The sequence below is a fragment of the Salvelinus alpinus genome, chromosome 16 (genome assembly GCF_045679555.1).
Source record: "Salvelinus alpinus chromosome 16, SLU_Salpinus.1, whole genome shotgun sequence".
NCBI classification, from domain to species: Eukaryota; Metazoa; Chordata; class Actinopteri; order Salmoniformes; family Salmonidae; genus Salvelinus; species Salvelinus alpinus.
Window position 1 is genome coordinate 13,498,539 of NC_092101.1, and position 26,757 is coordinate 13,525,295.

The following is a 26,757-nucleotide window of genomic DNA, read 5'->3' on the forward strand; positions in this document are numbered from 1 at the left end:
TCAGTAGTTCTACATTTGTTGTTAGCCCAGCTAGCATGGACACTGACAGTTGTGAATCTGATGCAGCTGAAGAGCTACTGTCCCCTTACCCGGGAAAGCACCGAACAGACAGGGATGTTGGACCATCGAAGAGGAGCAAATATGATGAACAACATTGATTTGGGGTTCTCTTATACTGGGAGTAGTGCCTTTCCTCAGCCACAGTGTGTTATATGTGCAAAAGTACTATCTCACAACTCGATGAAACCTTCACTCTTGCACAGACATTTAGAAACAAAACCAATTTGAAAAATAAGCCATGGGAGTTTGAGCGAGAATTAAGACGACTTTCGAGTAGTCAGACATGTATAAAAGCAACAGATACCATTAATAAGAAGGGGCTAGAAGCGTCTTATATGGTGAGCTACCGAGTGGCTAAGACAGGCAAGCCCCATACAATTGTGGAGTACTTCATTCTTCTTACTGCTGCGGATATGGCTGGAACAATGCTGGAGGAAAAGGCCAAAAAAACTATACAGACAATGCCTTCATCAAACAACACTGTTTCACAACGCATCAGTGATATGGCAGGAGATGTTTTAAAACAATTACTGCTTCGCATACAAGCCAGTGAATTATATGCATTACAGCTGAATGAGTCAACAGGCCTGGCACAGCTCCCGGTATATGTTTGTTACATTTATGGGGGGTCAATTAAGGAAGACATCCTCTTCTGCAAACCAGGACAACAGGAGAGGATATTTTTTAAGTACTGGACAGCTTTGTGACATCAAATGGACTTTGGTGGTCAAGATGTGTTGGCATACTGATGGTGCAAAAGCCATGATAGGGAGACATAGTGGAGTGGTAACGCGCGTGCAAGCAGTTGCTTCCGACGCCACTTGGTTACACTGCAGCATCCACCGAGAGAGTCTTGCTGCCAAAGGAATGCCTGACAGCTTGAAAGACGTTTTGAACACTACAGTGAAAATGGCTAACTTTGTTAAAGCAAGGCCCCTGAACTCTTGTGTATTTCTGCACTATGCAATGATATGGGCAGCGACCATGTAACGCTTTTACAACATACAATATTTTGCTGGTTATCAATGGGCAAACTATTGATACTTTTTTTTTTTAATTGTCTCTCAATGTCAAATGTGATATAGCGAAGCACCTGAGTGAGTTGGGTGCGCAATTACCAAGGTACTTTCTCGAAACGAATGACACAAACAACTGGATTCGTTATCCCTTTCATGCCCTACCTCCAGTCCACTGCGGTTCTGTGAAAATCAAATGTAATCAGAAGCCACTGCCAGATTTCTGGATTGGGCTGCGCTCAGAGTATCCCGCCTTGGCGAATCGCGCTGTTAAGACACTTGATGCCCTTTGTGTAATGAACACAATGGGAGACAGAGAGCTGGTTTCAAGCGCAGGGCACAGCAGGTGTTTATTTGTAAAGGACCACAGGAGGAGGCAGGTAGCTGGGTCCAGGGGCAGGCAAAAGGTCATACACAGGGGGTCCAAAATGGCAACAGTACAGGCAGGGAAAAGGCTAGTAACGTCATCCGGGAGATCAGACAATAGGTTGATAACAGGAAATCCAATAGGGTAAAGTACAAGCAGGGAATAGGCAAAAGGCATCGTTAGTGAGGCAGGCCGAAACTATCATACACGGGAGGATTAAATTACGTGGGGTGAAACCAGCACTCCGTTTTGTTTGTCACAAAACAAACAATACCTCACAATGATGGGGTGCAAAGAACTGAACTAAATAGTGTGTGATAATGACATACAGGTGTGTGAACAGGTGATCAGAATTCAGGTGATTGGGATCTGGAGAGTGAGCTGCGTTCAGGGGATCTATGTGTTTGAGAGTTTGAGCCGGAAAGTGGGCTGGAAAGTGAGCTGCGTTCAGGGGATCTACGTGTTTGAGAGTGAGAGTTGGAAGCAAACGTTACACTTTGCAACCACGTACCTATGTGAGAGTGGATTCTCTGCCCTCACTAGCATGAAAACTAAATACAGGCTCAGACTCTGTGTGAAAAATGATTTAAGACTCAGACTCTCTCCAATACAACCCAAAATTGCAGAGTTATGTGCATCTTTTCCAGCACACCCTTCTCATTAACCTGTGGTGAGTTATTCACAATTTTTAATGAACAAATAAAGTTTTATATGTCAGATGGCCAAATAAAGAGCAAAATTATTGATTATTATTATATTATTATTTGTGCCCTGGTCCTATAAGAGCTCTTTGTCACTTCCCACGAGCCGGGTTGTGACAAAAACTCACACTCATTCTTATGTTTAATAAATGTATCATACAGGCAGGCTGACAATGATGGCAAAAAACAACATTCGAGAGTGCGCTGACCCTGGTGCTAGAGGGGTTACAGCTGGAGGTTGGATGTTTAACGGGGTACGGGACTATAAAAAGTTTGGGAACCACTGCTCTTCGGGATCGGTGTCCTTATACCGGGACGGTTTTTGCTAACGTGCGCTAATGTGACTAGAATGACGTTGTAAGTAACAGCCAATTTTCCAGGACATAAACATGTCTTATATGGGCAGAAAGCTTAAATTCTTGTTCGTCTAACTGAAGTGTCCAATTTACAGTTGCTATTACAGTGAAAAAATACCATGCTATTGTTTGAGGAGAGTGCACAACAACAAAAAACTTTTATCACGGCAACTGGTTTGATACATTCACCTCTGAAGGTAAATAATGTACTTACATTCAGTAATCTTGCTCTGATTTGTCATCCTGAGGGTTCCAGAGATAAAATGTAGCATAATATTGTTTGATAAAATCTATTTTTATATTCAAATGTAGAAACTGGGTTCTACAGTTCGAACACCTGCTGTGTCTGTTTGGGCAGACTTGATACAACATTTTGTGCAGTACTGCAATGTTTCTTTGGATCAGTCTGAAACTTTGCACATACACTGCTGCCATCTGGTGGCCAAAATCAAAATTGCGCCTAAACTCCTATGTCATTTAATGGCCTTTCTCTTGCATTTCAAAGCTGGTGAAAAAAAAACAGTTTTTTTGTTTGTATTATCCTTTACTAGATCTAATGTGTTATATTCTCCAACATTAATTTCACATTTTCATAAACTTCAAAGTGTTTCCTTTCAAATGGTATCAAGAATATGCATATCCTTGCTTCAGGTCCTGAGCTACGGGCAGTTTGAGTATCTCATTTTCGGCAAATATATATATTTAAATGGACCGATCCTTTTAAGAACAAATTCTTATTTACAATGACGGCCTACCCCAGCAAACTCTATTCCGGATGATGCTGGGCGCCGCCCTATGGGACTCCCAATCACGGCCGGTTGTGATACAGCCTGGAATTGAACCAGGGTCTGTGGTGAGGTGCAGTGCCTTAGACCACTACGCCACTCGGAAGCCCCCCAAAAGATAAAGACACAGAAGAGCCTTGTCTAGAATAACCGCCTGAGCTGCAAAATAGAAAGTAAATATGATTTAGGCTAGGCCTGTTCAACTATCTAAGTATGTCATGCTGTTTGTGTAATTTAATGGTCATATAATTGCATAATTTATTTTTATGGCAGCTTGGGGCTTTTGTGGTGATCATATAACCTAATGAATCACACTTTTTCCAGTATTTGACTGCACGGACTGTAGGCCTTATATTAGGCATTTGACTTTTGTATTAGTGAATTCCACTCTGTATGTAGGCTTGTTATAGCCATTTGCGTTGCACAACCCCACCACGCATGGAGTCTATATCCATATCAATAAATGAGACAAAACAAAATATTGATTGAGTCTGGACTATAACCTTTCCTGAGCGAAATAGCCAAGGGGTCCCAAATGGTCAAGACTATCTAAACTCAGCAAAAAAAAGAAACGGCCCTTTTTCAGGACCCTGTCTTTCAAAGATAATTCGTAAAAATACAAATAACTTCACAGATCTTCATTGTAAAGGGTTTAAACACTGTTTCCCATGCTACTGTTTCCCATAAACTATTAATGAACATGCACCTGTGGAATGGTCGTTAAGACACTAACAGCAATTAAGGTCACAGTTATGAAAACTTAGGACACTAAAGAGGCCTTTCTACTGACTCTGAAAAACACCAAAATAAAGATGCCCAGGGTCCCTGCTCATCTGCGTGAACATGCCTTAGGTATGCTGCAAGGAGGCATGAGGACTTCAGATGTGGTCAGGGCAATAAATTGCAATGTCCGTACTGTGAGACGCCTAAGACAGCGCTACAGGGAGACAGGATGGACAGCTGATCGTCCTCGCAGTGGCAGACCACGTGTAACAACACATCCCTCCATCAGTGCTCAGAGTGTCCACAATAGGCTGAGAGGCTGGACTGAGGGCTTGTAGGCATGTTGTAAGGCAGGTCCTCACCAGACATCACTGGCAACAACGTCGCCTATGGGCACAAACCCACCGTTGCTGGACCAGACAGGACTGGCAAAAAGTGCTCTTCACTGACGAGTCGTGGTTTTGTCTCACCAGGGGTGATGGTCGGATTCGTGTTTATCGTCGACGGAATGAGCGTTACACCGAGGCCTGTACTCTGGAGCGGGATCGATTTGGAGGTGGAGGGTCCGTCATGGTCTGGGGCGGTGTGTCACAGCATCTTCGGACTGAGCTTGTTGTCATTGCAGGTAATCTCAACGCTGTGCGTTATAGGGAAGACATCCTCCTCCCTCATGTGGTACCCTTCCTGCAGGCTCATCCTGACATGACCCTCCAGCATGACAATGCCACCAGCCATACTGCTTGTTCTGTGCGTGATTTCCTGCAAGACAGGAATGTCAGTGTTCTGCCATGGCCAGCGAAGAGCCTGGATCTCAATCCCATTGAGTACGTCTGGGACCTGTTGGATTGGAGGGTGAGGGCTAGGGCCATTCCCCCCAGAAATGTCCGGGAACTTGCAGGTACCTTGGTGGAAGAGTGGGGTAACATCTCACAGCAAGAACTGTCAAATCTGGTGCAGTCCATGCACTGCAGTACGTAATGCAGCTGGTGGCCACACCAGATACTGACTGTTACTTTTGATTTTGACCCCCCCTTTGTTCAGGGACACATTATTCCATTTCTGTTAGTCACATGTCTGTGGAACTTGTTCAGTTTATGTCTCAATTGCCTATATGGAGACAACCTAAGACCACTGCAACAGAGTTCTTGTAAAGTGTGGGAATAAGCTTAGCCTTCGTTTAACCTCTCCCTTGTTCATTTCAAAATCCATATGTTCATGACTCGATTCATATAAATCATGTCAAATTATTTTAAATTCGTATTAACCCCTCCTGCAGAATAGGCTTTGGCAAGATTGAGTGATGAAATAAATATAAAAATATTCTATAAAAAATATTTTGAGTGGCAAAGATTACAGTGGTCATACATAATTCATAGATTCACCAAACAGCTATTATTATTCTATGTTTCTGTCACGCCCTGATCTGTTTCACCTGTCTTTGTGATTGTCTTCACCCTCCTCCAGGTGTCCCCCATCTTCCCCATTATCCCTTGTGTATTTATACCTGTGTTTTCTCTCTGTCTGTTGCCAGTTCGTCTTGTTCGTGCAAGCCTACCAGCGTTTTGTGTCTCAGCTTTTACCAGTCTCTCTTTTTCCTCATCCTCCTGGTTTTTGACCCTGTACCCGCCCGCCTGACCACTCTGCCCGTCCCTGAGCCTGCCTGCCGTCCTGTACCTTTGCTCCTACTCTGGATTATCGACCCCTGCCTGCCTTGACCTGTCGTTTGCCTGCCCCTGTTACAATTAACACTTAGTGTCTTACCTTGATTCCTGATAGTTTCATTATGCCTGGTATCTTAACTTGAAAATGTGCAGGATACCCCTTTCCGGTTTCCCTGACATCCGTTTTTTTTTTTACTGCGTTAAGCTTGTTCGGGTAGCACTCCTCACAGGCCATTTAGTGTACGTTTTTTTTGTTGTTCATGAGGTGAAACTGCCAAAACTCTGAAAGATATATTGCATGTCAGAATTGCAACACAAGATTTGTTCAAGCCTAAAATGTTAGTCCGTAATCGTAACATGGTGTTTGTATGTTCACAGATAATTCACATTTACGTTCATGTTTCACGCATGGCTTTTCTTACGATTCTAACAATTTACGTATGGGTTTTCTTACGATCCTAACGACACGTACGTTCGAGCTTTTGGCAGGTGTCTGACTCCATATCTTCCTCACTGCTGAAACTAACAAGCGAAACAGCATCCCTCTGTGTTCATTCAAACTTTATTCTCAAAATGTCTACTTTATTCTTGAAGTATTTTGAGTGCAACAATAAGAAATCCAAGTACCACCACCCATCACTGTTTATTTTTTCTCTTCACTTGGCCTTAATGCTCTTCCACACCAAGGCCAAGAATGCTCCAGTTCCAGCCACTGAGTTATAAGACTGCGTCCAAGATGTCTGACAGTTGTTTTCAAGATGATCTACTCACGTTCGCATACACAGATTCATGGACCATCTACACTGAGAATACCAAACATTAGGAACACCTTCCTAATATTGAGTACAGCCTCATCTATACTGATTGAAGTGGATTTAACAAGTGACATCAATAAGGGATCATAGCTTTCACCTCGATTCACATGGTCAGTCTATATTATGGAAAGAGCAGGTGTTCTTAATGTTTTGTATACTAAGTGTATATCTGGGTTGCATCCAGTACCAACATCATATTCAACATCACATGCGCACTAGCACCAAAGATTTTTATAACTAACCCAAGTTAGACCACAGCCTGTTGTTTAAGCAAATTAATCATAGCGGGAAGAACAAGCAAAGAGGGGAGTATAGCCAAGCACGAGCTAGCGAGATCCTATTGGCGCGTTCTAGCATGTATTTGCATATTTCTGTTAGGGAACGCCTACTCTGTGAAGTGCGAGTGTGCAATAACTCAATTTGCCTTGGCACTCAAACACTTTTTTTGTTTTTACTTTGGCATAGGCTAAAGTCTACAAAACTTAGTCCACTCTGCTCTGTAACAGATTCTAGTTTTGGGAACAAAAACTGTATTGAGATAAAATGTTTAATTGCTGAGAAAAATTGCAGAATGTTAGCAAAAAATAGGGGTAGGGTTGTAGAGAATCGAAGGACCATGAATATAAGAAACCTTAGGTGCTGGCTTAAGGCCAGTAGCAACCACTACAGAATGTCCGGTCAGAACAAGGATGAGGCGTTTAAGGGGAGTTTAATGGAAGATGTCCACACTCACACACACATCACACACACATCTGACCACTGATGGTTCAGATAAATGAGAATAATTTCCAGTGACGTTTAGATGCACGCACAATTAAACATCAGACATACAGGGATTCAGTCCACAGTAGGAAAAGTTCAGCAGGAGGGAAAACTGTGGAAGTGCTCATCAGGATAGGGAAAGCACATTTCTTACCACACAGCATGCTGGGGTCATAGACTAACTGCAACTGAAATCCCGGGAATCAAGGCCACTGATAGGCTGAACAAGATCTGGTGATAAGTATTTGGCGTGACCTTGACCAATAAGACACTAACAAAAGTGGGGGTCCTCAATGGGAGACTAAGCTGCCCGACTAGAACTAACCAGAAGGGATGGCTAGAATCAGCTGACTGAAGCTGGCCGTTTTAACTGTTAGCCAAAATCCATCTCGTTCCATCTTCTCCCATTGCTGGACACTGTGCTTCCTCTTATCACCATATTTGGTGGTGAGTGGAAATGCCAACTAGATGCTTAAGATTTATACATCCGCTGAAACGTCTGGTTTATTGTTCTAACTGTGCTAGCACTCACAGGGAGCATCACGAGCAGTGACGATGTCTCCATGTCATCCAAAAACGTCAGACATTGGATGAATATAAAAATGTTAATGTCTTCAGCTGTGAATTATGGAGATAAAAATCGTCCGCAGCTACAATTATTTAAATAATTTGATGGATGTTTGGTGCACAAAAGAGATTACTTAAGTGTCTTATTAGAAATGTTCAAATCTGACTTCTCTATCTGGCCTTCTATGGAAATTGTCTTTCTGGGCTGGGAGTCAGTTAAATTGCAGTGCTGAAGTAAAACTGTAGGAGCAGTCGAAACAGTGCTGTCGACCAGAACCCTGGCCTCTTGGTTCAGGTTCTCACTAGTTACCACAATCATTTAAAAAAATATATATACAGTACCAGTCAAAAGTTTGGACACACCTACTCATTCCAGAGTTTTTCTTTATTTTTACTATTTTCTAGATTGTAGAATAATAGTGAAGACATCAAATCTATGAAATAACAAAAATTGAATTTCTTTCCTTAATGCGTTTGAGCCAATCAGTTGTGTTGTGACAAGGTAGGGGTGGTATACAGAAGATAGCCCTATTTGGTAAAAGACCAAGTCCATATTATGGCAAGAACAGCTCAAATAAGCAAAGAGAAGTGTCAGTGGTTCCCAGGGTGAAGCATGGAGGAGGAGGTGTGGGGGTGCTTTGCTGTTGACACTGTCTGTGGTTTATTTAGAATTCAAGGCACTCTTAACCAGCATGGCTACCACAGCATTCTGCAACGATACGCCATCCCATCTGTTTTGCACTTAGTGGGACTATAATTTGTTGTTCAACAGGACAATGACCCAACACACCTCCAGGCTGTGTAAGGGCTATTTGATCAAGAAGGAGATTGATGGAGTGCTGCATCAGATGACCTGGCCTCCAAAATCACCCGACCTCAACCCAATTGAGATGGTTTAGGATAAGTTGGACCGCAGAGTGAAGGAAAAGCAGCCAACAAGTGCTCAGCATATGTGGGAACTCCTTCAAGACTGTTTGAAAAGCATTCCAGGTGAAGCTGGGGAGAGAATGCAAAGAGTGTGCAAAGATGTCATCAAGCAAAGGGTGGCTACTTTGAAAAATATAAAATATATTTAGATTTGTTTAACCTTTCTAGGACACACGTTCCGCTAGCGGAACCCCCCCACAACATTCCACTGAAAAGGCAGCGCGGGAAATTCAAAAATATTATTTTGAAATATTTAACTTTCACACATTAACAAGTCCAATACAGCAAATGAAAGATAAACATCTTGTTAATCTACCCATTGTGTCCAATTTAAAACATGTTTTACAGCGAAAACACAACATATATTTATGTTAGATCACCGCCAAGTCCAAAAAACACACAGCCATTTTCCCAGCCAAAGATAGGAGTCACAAAAAGCAGAAATAGAGATAAAATTAATCACTAACCTTTGATGATCTTCATCAGATGACCCTCATAGGACATCATGTTACACAATACATGTATGTTTTGTTGATAATGTGCATATTTATATCCAAAAATCTCAGTTTACATTGGCGCCATGTTCAGAAATGCCTCCAAAATATCCGGAGAAATTGCAGAGAGCCACATCAAATAACGGGAATACTCATCATAAACTTTGATGAAAGATACATGTTTTACTTAGAATTAAAGATACACTTGTTCTTAATGCAACCGGTGTGTCAGATTTCAAAAAAACTTTACGGAAAAAGCACACCATGCAATAATCTGAGACGGCGCTCAGAAATACACAACATTTCTCCGCCATGTTGGAGTCAACAGAAATTACATCATAAATATTCCTTTACCTTTGATGATCTTCATCAGAATGCACTCCCAGGAATCCTAGTTCCACAATAAATTGTTATTTTGTTCGATAATGTCAAATATTTACGTCCAAGTAGCTACTTTTGCACTTTAGTTCACATGTCCAAACGCTGGCGCCGGTCCAGGCGAACTCGGACGAAAACTTCAAAAAGTTATATTCCAGGTCGAATAAACTGGTCAAACTAAGTAGAGAATCAATCTTCAGGATGTTGTTATCATATATATCCAATAACGTTCCAACCGGAGCATTCCTTTTTGTCTACAGAAGTAATGGAACGCATGGCGATATCATGAGGAATGCGCGTGACCAGGAACTGGCATTCTGCCAGACCACTGACTCAAATAGCTGCCATCCGGCCCCACATCACACTAGAGGCTTCATTTAACGTTCTACAGACTGTTGACATCTAGTGGAAGGCGTAGGACGTGCAAACATATCCATGTCTTACTGGGATGTGAATAGGCGATGAGTTGAAAATTAACCAGCCTCAGAATTTCCACTTCCTATTTGGAAGTTTGCCTGCCATATGAGTTCTGTTATACTCACAGACATAATTCAAACAGTTTTAGAAACTTCAGAGTGTTTTCTATCCAATAGTAATAATAATATGCATATATTAGCATCTGGGACAGAGTAGGAGGCAGTTCACTATGGGCACGTTATTCATCCAAAGTGAAAATGCTGCCCCCTATCCCTAAAAAGTGAACACTTTTTTGGTTACTACATGATTCCATATGTGTTATTTCATAGTTCTGGTGTCTTCACTGTTATTCTACAATGTAATAAAAGAAGAAAAACAATTAAACCCTGGAATGATTAGGTGTGTCCAAACTTTTGACTGGTACTGTATATCTGTTGCTTTTATATTGTTTTTGTAAACAATTAATTTGTATGTGGGACCAATACATTGGATATGCCTAGGCTAAATGTTCAGGCACTTTGGAGAGGTTGAAAAAACACTTGGATGGTCCCTGTATGGCCCTGACACCACCACAATGTTTGAGAGAGGTTTGTGTTGTAGAAATGTAGTTTTTATAGTGAACAATAACTTTCAGGCACATCCAGTGTGTAAAAACAGTGCAATTACCACATTTGGACACTTTGGTGAGGTTGAAAGGACGCTTGAATGTACCCTGGATACCCCATAACACCACCACAATGTTTGAGTGAGGTTGATATGGTAGAAATTGTGTTTTATAGTAAACAAATAGCATTTAGGGATTGCAAATATGTAATAGCACTGGAATGATCTAATTTACAGAAATATGCCACTTTGGAGAGGTTTAGGGACACTTGGAAACATCCCATGACCACACCTTACACCACTTACTAAAACATCTGCTCATTTGTAGTTGTTAGGTCTATGAATCCCATTTTTTTCCGATATTGTTCACATGTTGCAGAAGCCATCTGATGTGTTTCCAGCTCTAGCCATCAATAATTCACTTATAGCTTGTCAATAAAATATTACTTTCAAAATAAAAAAACAAAAGAACGGTTATTTTGTGTGTGCTTGATCTTGTGTATTCTGAACTATGTAACTCCTATCTTCTGATAATTTCCTCATAATATCCCAGATGTCTTTTCAAATATACCAAGTTTTTGCATGTCAGAATCATGTAATTACACATAAATAGCAGTTACCTTTGGGTATGCCTATATCAAATCAAATGTTATGTCTCACATTGGCCGACTACAGCGAAATGCTTACTTACAAGCCCTTAAGCAACAATGCAGTTAAGAAAAATAAGTGTTAAGTATAAAAATGGATAAGTAAAAAATTAAAATTAAAAATAATTAAAGAGCAGCAGCAAAATAACTGTAGCAAGTCTATATACAGGGGGTACCGGTGCAGAGTCAATGTGCTGGGGCACAGGCGGGAATCTACATTTTGCCATTACATTTAAGAGGTTGTATTAAATCATGATAGTCCATACATTTCGCATAGGCTGTGACTTACTTAGAATTAAATACAAATTAAAAGAAACATTACTTATTAGAGCCTTTTGAATTCGTTTTTAGAAACATGAGTTTGGCCAATCTGTGGATTCAGGCTCATGTGAAGATGCCTGGAGAGCAGACCAGCAGCGAATATCCTCTCCGCACTTGCAGCCAGGCTGGGCAGAGATGCAGAGATTTTTTATTTTTTATTTTTCTATAGGTAGGCGTAAAGGTTTTAGGCAAAATAACCCAATCAAAACAGAAAGCTCCTTGAACGTGGATATATGCCAGGCCTATTGGGCCAAAATCAATTATGGCCTATTGTATAGATATTATAACAAAAATGAACGAAACGTTTAAGAGAAGATTTTTGGTTTATAAATACTTTGCTACAATGACACACTTAGTCATCTACCCATCTCGTTCCTTTCTTTTAGCATGTGTACGTAAGTACACCATCATGCTTTTGGGATACGTGACTTTTCAGGTTCCACAATGATTCTTTAGTTGTGGACATTACATCACCTCACTCCCTCTCTTGGGCCTCATCTCTGTAAATCACCTTGATTTAGCACTTGTGTGTTAAATCACCTGTGTGTTTTATCAGTTTCTTTATGAAAATATTTATTGAAATCCTTGACAGTAGATAAAGCAATGGGCTATAGCAGCACACAAGTAGACTACAAATCCATGCTGGGCATGCCCTGAGCTCGTGAAGGAGCGAAATTGTGCTAATGGAGCGAAATTGGAGCGGTTGAGAAGGCCAACGCTCCAGCCTTTGGAAATCTCGCTCCACGCTCCAGTCAATTTGGGCACGCTCCGCTCCAGCTCCGCTCACATACTCTGGTGGACAGGGATTTTTATAGAGAGACCACCCCGAATTATCCGGGCTATTTGTGAAATAAAATTATAGTTGCGTTCTGTGACCCCCAGCACTTAATTCTGTATTGACCCGGACAGACAGCTGTGTGTTATGCTGTTAGTTGGTTGTAGTTACTAGTACCCAGTGTTCATGGGGTCAGACATGCCAATCAACCTGCTATCTGCCAATCACGGGAATGGCTGGAATGTTCTGATGCCGGGCATCCTGGTGGTTGGTGGAGTGGCGTGTGGAGGGGGTTGGCAGGGGGATGGAGCATTGCAAGTTAAGACCATGTTAAGCCATTGTTCTCTCTCTTACGTCTGGCCTTCACAAGAGAAGGTCACTGTTGTTTTATTGGGTATCTTTCATTTATTTGGCATGGGCTACGGCCGAACAGTAGCCTGTGTGGAGTTGGGTTAATAAACCGTGAATTCGTATTATCAATCAACTGTCTGGACAATTGTTCCTTTACGATCTAGCCAGGTCATTACAATACTATGACAAAATCAACATTACAAAACCAAAGATCTTGATCTGTTTTAAGCAATTGATCTTGTCACCGTTTTGACAATGAACTTTTATACTAACATCACCAATCTGAGGTAAAAAGGATGTGTAATTCCCGCCAATTCGATGTGGTCAAAACGTCAGCTTGTGTAATGTAGTAAAACATACTGTCCACATCATGGAAAGTAGCGTAATATACCTTATTTTGATATGGCAAAAATGATTCCATATCTTAATTTAGGATGATAGTAAATTAAATAAACAGACTTTTTTCAATAAGTACATATTTCTCACTATTTTAACCATTTATAGATGTAGAAAAATGTTCCTAAGGACAATTTAACCAGGCCCTCTAAAGTAGAGCATCCATAGGGTCTGTGTAGCAGGCTGAACGTTAGGCAGTGTTTCCCAAACTTCTCCTTGAGAACCCCCAGTCGATTCGATCTATTCAATTATAGCAAACCTGATTCAACAAATCAAGGGCTTTATTAGTTGATCATTCGATTCAGGTGGACTACTGCAGTAGATCAAATGGGCCTAAACGGCTGAGTGGTTTGGGGAACTCTAGCCTAACAGTACACCCACCACAACTACCCCATTCATAGTCGCTAACTACCTTTAGGACCTATTGACTAAGGTATTGTCACGACTTCCGCCGAAGTCGGTTCCCCTCCTTGTTCGGGCGGCGTTCGGCGGTCGACGTCACCGGTCTTCTAGCCATCGCCGATCCACCTTTCATTTTCCATTTGTTTTGTCTTGTTTTCCCACACACCTGGTTTACATTCCCTCATCATTTGACGTGTATATAACCCTCTGTTCCCCCCATGTCTGTGTGTGGAATTGTTTGTTGGTCCCTGTATATGCATGTCAGACTGGTTTGCGCCGGGTTATGTCAACCCATATTTTGTTCAGTGTTCTTAGTGCCGTGTGTTTGTTCGCCGAAATAAAGGGCTCCGTTAGCTACCCAATTCTGCTCTCCTGCGCCTGACTTCCCTGCAGCCAGTTACGCATACCTTACAGGTATCTTCTTCCCCGGGGACTTTTGATAAAAGCCCAACGCTCGTTCTGAACATGAAAAAACACATCGCTTGCGGTATGATTTTGGAAACATAAGAAACGTATCTTTCATAATAATTTTCAAAAAACAAAAGTTAAATTACTACACACCTTTATCAGGTTAGGGTTGGTGTTCCCAGACTGCCATATCTCCATTACATTTATTGTTGACTGAAGACAGAGGCGGCCACCTGTGTTAATTAGGTCTCTAGCAGGCTCCGAACACCTGTGTGTAAGCGTAACTGGGGAGGAAGTGTAGTTCGTCAACAGGAGGCACACACAGTGTATGGATACAGTAAATGGTTTTTTTATTTGAAAGAGTCTTTCTCGCTTATATGAAAAGATAAGGGGCATATCATCATATGTTTTGAAAAACGTTTCGCAAGCGATAATTATTGACGTTTCTAAACGGAAAAACACAGTGTCGGAATTGTAGTTCACACGCAAACAACCACGGTTGCTAACCGGCAAAAACCCTACAGAGAAGAAGTGGTTTTCAAGATCTAACCCACAACTAGACATGTACCACCTTAACCACATCATTGTTAGCTTACGGTATTGTAGGGTTGTCGTGAGTTGGGGTCATTCCTTCTACTAACGTTTCAGACTCTCTATTGCCAATCATGCATGTTTCTTTGTCAAAATATTCACATTTTCAAGAAAACAGTTTAGTTCACACCACGGTCACCAATAAAACGCCACCATGAGGGGTTTAGGCAGAGCTACATTACTAAGCTGTTAACCCACTAACCTGCTGCCCTTTTCAGTGTTACCATACAGAGTCATATTGGACTAGAATATTTGAGAGACAGGCCTATAGTTTTTTGAAAGTATATTTAATAAGCAGTAGGCTAACTTAATTGAATAGCCTATTCCATAGACCAGGACTCTCCAACCCTGTTCCTTGAGAGCTACCGTCCATTTGCACACGAAAAATCATACAATGATGGAAAGACCTGTGTGCTGTCCTAATGCAGACAGAGAAGAGCTCCAACTTCTTAATCATAGCCTCAATTTTGTCCCTGTAGTCCTAGATTCAGATCATTCAGGCGAGAAAAAACATCACCCAGACAGGCCAGTCGTGTGAGAAACTCGTCATCATGCAAGCAGTCAGACAAGTGAAAAGTATGGTCAGTAAAGAAAACTTTAAGCTCATCTCTCAATTAAAAAAAACGTGTCAATACTTTCCCCCATGAATAAACAGCAGAAAATACACGAGAGTTGAGGGGCCTTGCTTTAACAAAGTTAACCATTTTCACTGTAGTGTCCAAAACGTCTTTCAAGCTGTCAGGCATTCCCTTGGCAGCAAGAGCCTCTCGGTGGATGTTTCCATGCACTCAAGTGGCATCGGGAGCAACTGTTTGCACGCGCGTTATCACTCAACTATGTCTCCCTGTCATGGCTTTTGCGCCATCAGTACAGATACCAACACATCTTGACCACCGAAGTCCATTTGATGTCACAAAGCTGTCATGTACTTTAAAAATATCCTCTCCTGTTGTCCTGGTTTCTAGTGGTTTGCAGAAGAGGATGTCTTCCTTAATTGACCCCCCATAAACGTAACGGACATATACCAGGAGCTGTGCCAGGCCCGCCACGTCTGTTGACTCATCCAGCTGTAACGCATAGAATTCACTGGCTTGTATGCAAAGCAGTAATTGTTTTAAAACATCTCCTGACATGTCACTGATACATCATGAAACAGTGTTGTTTGATGAAGGCATTGTCTGTATCGTTTTATTGCCATTTTCCCCCAGCATTGTTCCAGCCATATCTGCGGCAGCAGGAAGAATGAAGTCCTCCACAATAGTATGGGGCTTGCCTGTCTTAGCCACTCGGTAGCTCACCATATAAGACGCTTCTAGCCTCTTCTTATTAATGGTATCTGTTTCTTTTATACATGTCTGACTACTCGAAAGTCATATTAATTCTCGCTCATAAAACTCCTGTGGCTTATTTTTCAAATTGGCATGTTTTGTTTCTAAATGTCTGTGCAAGAGTGAAGGTTTCATTGAGTTGTGAGATAGTACTTTTGCACATATAACACACTGTGGCTGAGGAAAGGCACTACTCCCAATAAAAGTGAACCCCAAATCAATGTAGTTCTTATCATATTTGTGCCTCTTCGATGGTCCAACGTCCCTGTCTGTTGTTCAGTGCTTTCCTGGGTAAGGGGGCAGTAGCTCTTCGGCTGATGGTAGTAGCAGTACTACCAGTAGAGCTGGTATGTGTCTCTATGGACGCGGACCTTGCTTTTTTTTAACCATTTATCAATTTTCAAGCAAACGGAATGAGCAGCAGCTACATTTGGCTACATATGGACCGTTAATGGAATTCCCGCAAGAAAATAACGGTTCATGTGATTAGATGTTAATTATTTGACTAGGCTACCTGTATTTGACATTGTGTTGTTATTTCGCTGAACACTAGATGGTTTAATTTTATTTTTGGCAGTGAAACTAGGCTACTCAGGCAAGAGAAAAAAACTCACCCAAATGCATAGTTGGAAAATATAAATGGACTGTTTGAAAATGTGAAGACATAAAAAAAAAAAAAAGAATTACATTTTTATTTGTCGTACCCCCGACGGCATTGTGCGTACCCCCAGTTTATGAATACCTGGTCTAGGCTATAGATATTATTTTTGGTCTTCAATGTTTTATTAAATGTCTGTCATGGTAGGGTTTTTGCTTTTGTTTCACTTTGAAAGGTCACTCTTTGATATGCCTTGAGATGATGTGCTTGGTTTATCAGGACTTTATCAAAGCAATCCAATGTCTCCATTTTAGGTGTTCGGAACTTGCACATTGTGAAAATTAAGAAGTGTACAGAGCACGTTGTGCATTGATAAAGGAAAGAACTGTACAAAGTGAAGAAGTGTACTAAGTCCTCACCAACAAGTGTTTGTGCTAGAAAATACTGGTAGGCACTCTGCTAACAAACCTAACTGTAGCATTGTAAGTCTTAATCCCTGAAAGTCTGTGTCGTGTTTAGCAGGTGTCCTCCATGAAACCTGTAGAGATTAAGACCCAACGCTCAGGCACTCGCATGGACCCCAAGATCTCCTCCGGGGAACCCCCCCTTCTTGGCCTTTATCAACAACAATGACCTGTGGGTGGTCAGCATTGAGACCGGGGAGGAGAGGAGACTCACCTACTGCCATAAAGGTTGTTGTAACAGTATTGCTTCCGTCCCTCTCCTCACCCCTACCTGTGCTTGAACCAGGGGCCCTCTGCACACATCAACAATTGCCTCCCACGAAGCATCGTTACCTATTGCTCCACAAATGCAGACCAAGGAAAACAACTACTTCAAGGTCTCAAAGCGAGTGACGTCACCGATTGAAACGCTATTAGGGCGCACCCCGCTAACTAGCTAACCATTTCACACCGGTTACACTGGCACGGTACTAACACAATAAACTATTTTGAGACTGATGCTAATTCACTTTCAGAGTTTTGTTATTTATCAATTTGATTGATTTCTGTTAAATGAAAGGTCTTCAACTTATCTGAAAGGGTGCTCTTTTAGGTTAATACCGAGAATACACAGGCCTGCATTTCGTTTGCATTACATTTTCATCAGATAATGCTGTGCGAATATACTAACAAGAGTGTTATTTAAAAAGTATGATGTAGTGTTGATGACCAATATATATATATATATATATATAAATAAAAAAATTATCAAGTTGATTCTTATGAAGGAAAAGGAAACCGCACACTGCTCTTGATAGTATCACCGATATTTAATAAGCTTACGTATCGGCCACACGGCCTTCGTCAGAGCTTTTGGGATTTTTTGAAAGTTGCACCCTTATGTAGACCTGGCTCCACCCACATCCGTTCTACACATCGAAGGGGGTTGGAGGCAAAGGAAAATAAATAAGTGCTACCAAATATAACAATGTGCATTTCATAAATATTACAAAAGTGTATAAATAAGGCGTATTGAACACTTCTGTATAATCTCAATGAGGACATAGCAAGTTCATTAGTCATTGGGTACATCATATGAAAAACGTCAGAATAATCTACAAGAGACACACATTTCATGTTCCAATTCACAGCATAACATACAAAGGCATTTCATCATTAAGTCCTTTTGGAAACAATGTCTGGAGGGTGAAAATCCAAAAACATTCTCTTTTACTCAGAGTATTATTAATATCACCTCCCCTGTCTGATATCTTAACTTTCTCTATGCCACAAAATCTAAAGGTGGAAATGTCATGCTTCATGTCATTGAAATGTACAGCGACTGGATAATCCCTGTCGTTTCTCCTGATTGAACTTTTATGTTCACTAATTCTCTGTTTGAGAGAGCGGGTGGTTTTACCGACATAACAGAGCCCACATGGACATTTAATAATGTAAATAACATGGGTGGTGGAACACGTAATAATGTCATTTATTTGGAACCTTTTTCCTGTGTGTGGGTGACAGAAATATTGACACTTCATCATATTGTTGCACTGTGCGCATCCTCTGCATTTATAGCTACCATTTGGTAGAGGGCGTAAAAGTGCTTGGCTAATTTTCTTAAGTGGCTGGCAGTTGGCATGAACCAATTTATCGCGTAAATTGCGACCTCTCCTATACACAATACGTGGTGGATATTTAAATTCCGCCGGCAAAGCTGGGTCCGATGATAAAATATGCCAGTGTTTCTTGACCACCTCTCCCACTTTTCGCGAATTCAAAGTATATGTAGTTGTGAACATTACGGAGTGTTCTGTAGCTTTAGCGGGTCTTTTTTGTAGCAGTTCATCTCGTGTTTTTTCCAATGCCAAGTTATGAGCTTCATCCACACATTGTGACGAATAGCCTCTTTTTAGAAACCTCATGCGCATCTCCGCTGCTTTTTCTAGATAATCATCTGTGGAGTGGCATATACGGCGCAGTCTAAAAAATTGGCTTCTTGGAAGTCCTCTTTTTAATGGCTCAGGGTGGAAGCTGTCACCCTGTAATAGAGTATTTCTGTCCGTTTCTTTTCTATATAGACTTGTAAACAAGGTTCCAATTGATTTCTCAATCCACATATCGAGATAATGAACACGTTTAGTGTCACGTTCAATAGTGAATTTGAGATTGGGGTCAATGTCATTGAGTAGTGCCATAAAATCTGACAGTTCTTCTTCAGTTCCTACCCATATACAAAAAATGTCATCAATATATCGATACCACTTAAGGACTTTATTCAAAAATGGATTCTCGTTTTCATTATTAACAAAACGTTCTTCAAAAAGACCCATATAGAGGTTGGCATAGCTCGGAGCAAATGTAGAGCCCATCGAAGTTCCATTCGTTTGGAGATAGTATTCATCATCAAACCTGAAATAGTTGTACGTCAAAACATATTCAGCCAACTCTAGAATGAAGTTTGTTGGTGGATATTCATTAGTATCTCTGTCTCCCAAATAGTGTGCTAGTGCTGCCAGCCCCCCCACATGGGGAATGCTGGTATAAAGACTCTCGACATCTAATGTGACCAAAATACAGTCTTCTTTTAAACCCGTTATTGGTGAGATCTTGTTTATGAAGTCTATAGAGTCCTTTACATATGATGGCAATGATTGCACATGAGATTTAATAAAAGAGTCTACAAAGTTTGACAATGGCTCTAGCATGCGAGTGTGCGAGTGCCTTTTTGAATCAAGTTGATTCTTGAAAGGTCAAACGAAAGGGCAGCATAATTTTTTAACATAAAGGGGACAGCAGAGGGCAGTCTTCTGACAGTGCATACTTTTCTACCTTTCTTAGGGCTGAATCATGTGAAGGGGGCCCCTTTAGTCTGCAGGTGCCACCTTTGTGATCCAGGAGGAGTTTGACTGCTTCACTGTCGCCAGCTGCTCCTGAAGGTGACTATCTTTATGTTTCTGGGATGCTTGTCCTTATTCTGCTTGTTTCCCTCTACCAGAGATATATCTTTTGACTGAACAAGATCTTTATTATTGAAGACCAAGTCCACTAGGTTAGGCCATTCTACAATCCACTGTAACACAAAGCACATTGGCTTTCGGCACATATTTGCTGTTGAATAAAACGGCCAACTCAATAGGTTCGTCTCGTTCTCTTTCAGACCCAGATGGGGGGGAAGACCCTCCAGTTACTGTACGAGGAGGTGGATGAGTCAGAGGTGGAGATAATTCACGTTCCCTCCCCAGCCCTGGAGGAGCGCAAGGCGGACGTTTACAGATACCCCCGCACAGGTCCGCTCTCTCACCCCCATCCCAAATGGCCTTGTTTTTTGGTACTGATTCATAACTTTTTCTTGAACTGTATTAGCTACTATCTACATTTTCATGTGGGGGATATTGTGGCTAGGCAGAGTTGTATTTTATACGTCAATATACATTTGAGTAACTTGAGCTATTGGACAGTAGTCTCACATAAGATAAGGTATCTAAGATGGGTACCTTGTGTCGCCCTGCTCTCAATTTTCCTTCTCAGGGAGTAAGAATCCTCAAATTACCCTCAAATTACCCTCAAACTGGCAGAAATCCAAACCAACCATCTTGGCAGAGTAAACGCATCTTCATAAGTTGTCATGGTTTTGAACTGTGTTCATATGTCTGCCTATTCATATTCTGTATGTCTACCTGTGTATTCTGTATGTCGCTTTCTGTTTCTATATTTTTGGTCTATGTATTCTGTATGTCCCTCAATGCCCATCTGCCTGTGTATTTTCATGAGTCCTTGTTATTCATCAGATTGTGAGCACCCAGGACAAGGAGCTGGTCCTGCCGTTCACCACCCTGTTCCCCGGGTTCGAGTACATTGCCCGCGCCGGGCTGGACAAGACGGCAAATAGTTAGTTCTAAAGACTGGAACAGACACAACTAACCAAACCTGTCTATGCCATGGAACGGATTGTATCTGTAATGTAAAGGTGTAATTATTCCTATATATAAACCATTGAGTAAAGTGCTTGTAAAGATTAAAAAGGCGCCAAGCCTTGTGGCTTGTTAGAATGTTGTTTATTTATTGTAGATTTATTTAACCATGTGAGTTAAGAAGAAATGCATATTTACAATGATAGCCTGATCATGTGACTTAGGCCAGCACCACCTGGAGTTCCATTCCATCTCACACTCACCAGCAATCTGGACTAGTCCTCACACGATTGTGCTACCCACAGGGCTGAAATGGCAAGTTACCCACTCCTGGTGGGCGACAGTTGTCTTGAGGTCTGTGCCAAGGCAAATGACACCGCAACCAGAAACCAACAGCCAATCAAGCTCCTCTCCTCTACATGTCTTATTCCATCATGTGTGGGTCGGTTATCTGTTGAACCGCACCCATTTCTTCTCTCCAGAAGGGTAGCCTATGTTACGGAGCATGATCAATAAGCTAAGCCGACTTACTTTGATAAAAAAATATATATATAAAGTAACTCTTTCAATTTCAAGACAATCTTTTTCTACGAACTAGGATATATGGATTTGTTTGAGGATATTTAGAAACGTTAGCCAGCTAATTATTTGATACTGACTTGTAAGTGTAACATATCTCACTGCTCCTCTGTCCAGTGCATGGGCAGTGCTGCTGTACAGGAGTCAGCAGAGGCTCCAGCTGGTCCTGCTGCCCCCGGGCCTGTTCATCCCTGTAACTCAGGACCAGGCCCAGAGGGAGGAGAGTGTGGAGGCTGTGCTTGAGGGGGTCCACCCCTTCATCATCTATGAGGAGATCACTGACATCTGGATCAATGTGAGTTAAAGTAACTCCGGCTTTGGCTCCAAGGCCTAGATTCTGACTTGAGATCTGAGCATGGAACTCAGTATGTAAAAGAAATCATCCTGACTGCTTCCAGTGCCCTGATTAGCACAAAGTTGTAGTTACTTGCCTGTATCGGAAATGTCTGTTACATGTAGTTTTTTGTTGGTCAGTTTGTTGTCACATGAATGTTAAGTTACCTACCTCTCTTCCAATTATACATGCTGAAATGAAACACTTTTGTTGTCTTGAACTTGGAAACCAACGAAGGCTCTTTAAGGGCTCATATTATGTCGGTTCTTTCTTTGTTTCAGGTCTATGACATATTTTATCTTTTTGTTCAAACAAGCGATGAGGAGATCACCTTCCTCAGGGTGAATGAATCCAAAACTGGCTTCTGCCATTTGTACAAGGTCACCACACTGTTACAACAGGGCTGCAACCAGTGGGCCAGAGACTACACTCAGAACAAGACAGTTAACCCACTGTTCCTAGGCCGTCATTGAAAATAAGAATTTGTTCTTAACTGACTAGTTAAATAAAGGTAAAATAAAAAATAAAAATTTCAATCCGTATTAGCAGGGTTGTGTTCAGGCACAATGTGGCAACATCAAAAAGGACGTTCTTATTGGACAAGCCCAGATAGTACGTTCACATTTCACTGCGTTTCAAAGTTTTCTCCTATTTCGTGCCCTCCGAACAAGACCCAGTCCATGCGAGTCATTCCTTTCCCACTTTCTGTGGGTCTCAGGGCCAGGTGGAAGGGGTCGCAGTACTTGGCCGACAAGTACAAGTTTGTGGTCCCGTGTGGCTCAGTTGGTAGAGCATGGCGCTTGCAACGCCAGGGTTGTGGGTTCATTCCCCACGGGGGGACCAGGATGAATATGTATGAACTTTCCAATTTGTAAGTCGCTCTGGATAAGAGCGTCTGCTAAATGACTTAAATGTAAATGTTAACCTAAGTCGCGTGGCCATCCACGGCTGGTCCTACAGCGGCTTCCTCTCCCTCATGGGCCTTGTCTACAGGCCCAACATATTCAAGGTGAGGTGAAGTTCAAAGACTCCACTGAAGAACTTTAGGGGACTATTCTTTGGACTAGGTCACAATTTCACATCACATGCATTCTGTGTAAAAAATAAGAATATAGTGATGGCCGGCTGTGCAGTTCTATGACCTTGAACCATGAATAGGTAGTAATGTGGCCCAGCCCTGGTAAAATCAACAAGCCCAAAATATTGACTCTAAAACTGAATTTAACACTACAAGGTCTTGACTGGTTGTAGCTATGATTACTCCTCACTCTTAACCAGGTAACATTGTAGACTCACAATCTCAAGTGATTTAAGCCTGCTTGATTTGAGCTGTCCTCCAGGTGGCCATAGAGGGCGCCCCTGTGACTGGGTGGATGGCTTACGACACGGGTTACACAGAGCGCTACATAGACCTGCCTGAGAACAACAAGCAGGGCTACGAGACCGGCTCGGTCGACCATGCACATAGACAAGCTGCCCAGCGAGTGAGTCTTCACGGTTCATTACAATTTACTGTCAATCTCAGGGTGCTTAACAGGCAATAAGTAAAAGCAGCAGTAAGCACTCTCCAAAGTGCAGCTGTGCAGCACTGTCCTGCAGCACTGTTCATCCCTTGTGTTGGTATAGTCCTGATGGGATAGACTTGCTTGGAATGCATTTCAATTAGCTTAGTCCTAGATTTGTTTGTGCTGTATAGCCAACTCTTATGACAATAACCGTATGAGTTGGCTATACAGCATAAACAGATCAGGGATCAGGCTAATTTTAGATTCGAGTGGAAATACTTTTTCTTTAATATTTTGTTTTCCTACCCAGGCCTAACCGGTTACTTATTTTACACGGATTCCTTGATGAGAATGTGCACTTTTTACACACAAACTTCCTGGGTTCTCAACTGATCCGCTGGGAAGCCTTATCTGCTACAGGTAGGAGGGTATTGGGTTTAGTTGTTTACATGTACAAGTCCATGTAAGATGGGACACAACACACATTGTAGTGTTTTTTTCAGTTTGAGGGATGTCATCAGGGTAGAAAATGAAGAGCGATGTTAAGAGAATTGAGTATGTGCGGTGGAACCGTTTCCCAGGCTTTAGCTGAAATGTTGGCGAAAACAAACAAACAAACACACTATGAAGAAGAAACGAGTATGACTCATTTATTTTTCGAAGGAATCTTTTCATAGCATATGAACATCATCTTTGAAATGAGGAAGGTCGGTGCTTCCTTGCCGGGGCTTTCTCTTTCCTCCATATCTGATCCTTTGTCTCCATCTCTTCAGATCTACCCCAACGAGAGACACAGCATCCGCTGCCCAGAGTCTGGAGAGCACTATGAGATTATGCTGCTGCACTTCCTCCAGCAGTACCTCTGATGAGGGCTGCAGTTGAACGGAAAGAGCCCACCTCTCCACTCCTTCCCCCATTGCCCAATGTCACCATTCCCCTCCACATACACACACTTTGTGCCCCACCACCTTCCGCCATTTGCATCCGACCCCCCCATGCCGAGAGCAGAAATGTGTCACCTGTCAGTTTTTAACTGGACAATGACTGTAAAGAAGGAGAAGAGTGAAAAAATGAACAAGCGGCGCATTTTGAGAAACAGGCTTTTAGCGTCTTGGAGTGATTTGCCGTTTTATTTGGGATTTTTGTGCCACACCCTGTTAGCAAAACTCCACCCCATGAACTCTCACTACCAAAACTCCACCCCAGGAACTCTCAATACCAAAACTCCACCCCAGGAACTGTCACTACCAAAACTCCACCCCAGGAACTCTCAATACCAAATGTGTCTTTGTTTCTTCTCCCGTCAGTGGCTTAAGACTGCACCTGGTGATGACACACAAAAACCCATTTTTGTTCTTCTTGTTTTTCTGGTTTGTTTTTTCGTTTGTTAATACTTTGGACTGTGCTGTCTTGTGTCATGGTGGATTACACGGTTTTATGTGGTGAGCCAAATAGCCTGGCCACTGCGGCGTGAATCCACGCACTACTACCTACAACTGTTTATTTAAGTGAGTAATTTATGAATAGTGTCAATGTAGCAACTCATGCTTCTTTAGCTTTGAAACCTTTCAACTGGCACCCCGTAGGTAACCCGTTCACAAAAATGGATCGCTCCTACAGACAGTGAGTCACGTGGCCGTGGCTTGCTATTTAAAGTAGGCAGACGGGCATCGAGGCATTCAGTTACTGTTCGATTGAACATTATAATGGGAAAAACCAGTGACCTAAGCGACTTTGAGCGTGGTATGATCGTCAGTGCCAGGCACGCCAGATCCAGTATCTCAGAAACGGCCTCCCTCCTGGGCTTTTCGCGCACGACCGTGTCTAGGGTTTACATAGGGTTTACAGAGAATGGTGCGACAAACAGAAAAGATCCAATCAGAGGCAGTCCTGGGGGCGAAAACAGCTTGTTGATGAGAGGTTGAAGAAAAATCGTGCAAGATAACAGGCGAGCCACAAACAGACAAATAACGGCGCAGTACAACAGTGGAACGCACAACTCGTCGATCCTTGTCACGGATGAGCTATTGCAGCAGACGACACAAAGGGTTCCACTCTTATCAGCTAAAAACAAGAAAAAAACGACTCCATTGGGAATGCGATCACCAACACTGGAGAATTGAGTGGAAAAGCATTGCCTGGTCTAATGAATCCCGGATCTTGTTGCGTCAAGCTGATGGCGGACTTAGAATTTGGTGAAAGCATGATGGACCCATCCTACCTTGTGTCGATGGTACGGGCTGGTGGCTGTGGTGTACTGCTACCCAATCTGCAGCAACTGCGTGATGCCATCGTGTCAGCATCCAATTTGTAGAATCCATGCCCCGAATAATTCAGGCTGTTATGGATGCTAAGGGGAGTCCGACCCGGTACTAGATGGGTGTACCTAATAAACTGTCCGGTGAGTGTAGTTGTGTATTATCGGTTATTTCACTAGGGGGAGCTGTATGTTTGTTTATGATACTGTATTATGCCCTTCTCAGTGCAACCACAGAGTACAACTATATGAACCTGCAGCACCCAGACAAAATAAGTCACAATCGATTTTCTAAGGACTTTCTAAGGCCCAATTTCACCCAAACAATCAACCATTGCAAATATAACTCGCACTGATATTTTCTTTGAGATATTTAGTTTGCCTTATACATTCAAAGCATATATTACTATTGAAGGTATAGATGGCGATATGACATTCAGTAACTCACATTATACCACAGACTAAATATATAAAATTGCACAACAGTTGGACCCTTTCACAGGATGTAAGTGCTATAACGCATCAGTCAGTTTGACTGAAATAGTACCACTAAAACAGTGAAATATGACATTGATCCTTAGTGAAAGGGATGTTCTGCAGGATCGCTACACAAAAGGCAAATATTATTATGAATAATAAAATTTATGATAATTCTGCTAGCAAATTGGCAAATGAAGTTCTGAATTTGACCTCACAACCTTTAAAAAAAAGTAGAATATTCTTATACTGAAGGTCTAATGAACCTTGATCCACCTACGACTTGACCACCAGGCAATTTGACAACATTTTTGGTTGTACGATCTAAATTTGATCACTTTGTTTTTTGAAAAAAATAGTTTTAAAGACAAGTAATCCAAACTAGATATATAAGGTAGTTACAACATTTCTACCAGAGTAATAATAACTATTATAACTAATAAAAACTATTGTTTTTCAATTGCAGGTTAGTGTGTGAAAGGTAAAGATGATATCATGTGCCAGAAGTCTTTCATCATGCAGAGCTGGAATGCTGTACAACTAGTTCGTTCCGATGGCTAAACCCACAATAACAGGTTTTGAAGTGTATTTGCATTTATCCTTGGCCATAATGGCTGTAGGATGGATTAGATTAGGATTTTTGATTAATGTACAAAAACAGGGTGATAAAAATAAGATCGTATAACCGAAGATGCTGTCAAATTGCCTGCTGCCATTCACTGACATATTGGATTTTTAAGCATAATAGGCCATTGCCATGAGCAACTACATAAATCTATATTTCAATGTGTTTAAA

The 26,757-nt window shown here is 41.7% G+C and overlaps 1 pseudogene; it reads left to right on the top strand.

Annotated features, from left to right (window-relative positions):
- Positions 1 to 26,242, top strand: part of LOC139541753 (dipeptidyl peptidase 9-like) — a 41,452-nt pseudogene extending 15,210 nt beyond the window's left edge.
- The last annotated feature ends 515 nt before the right edge of the window (positions 26,243 to 26,757 follow it).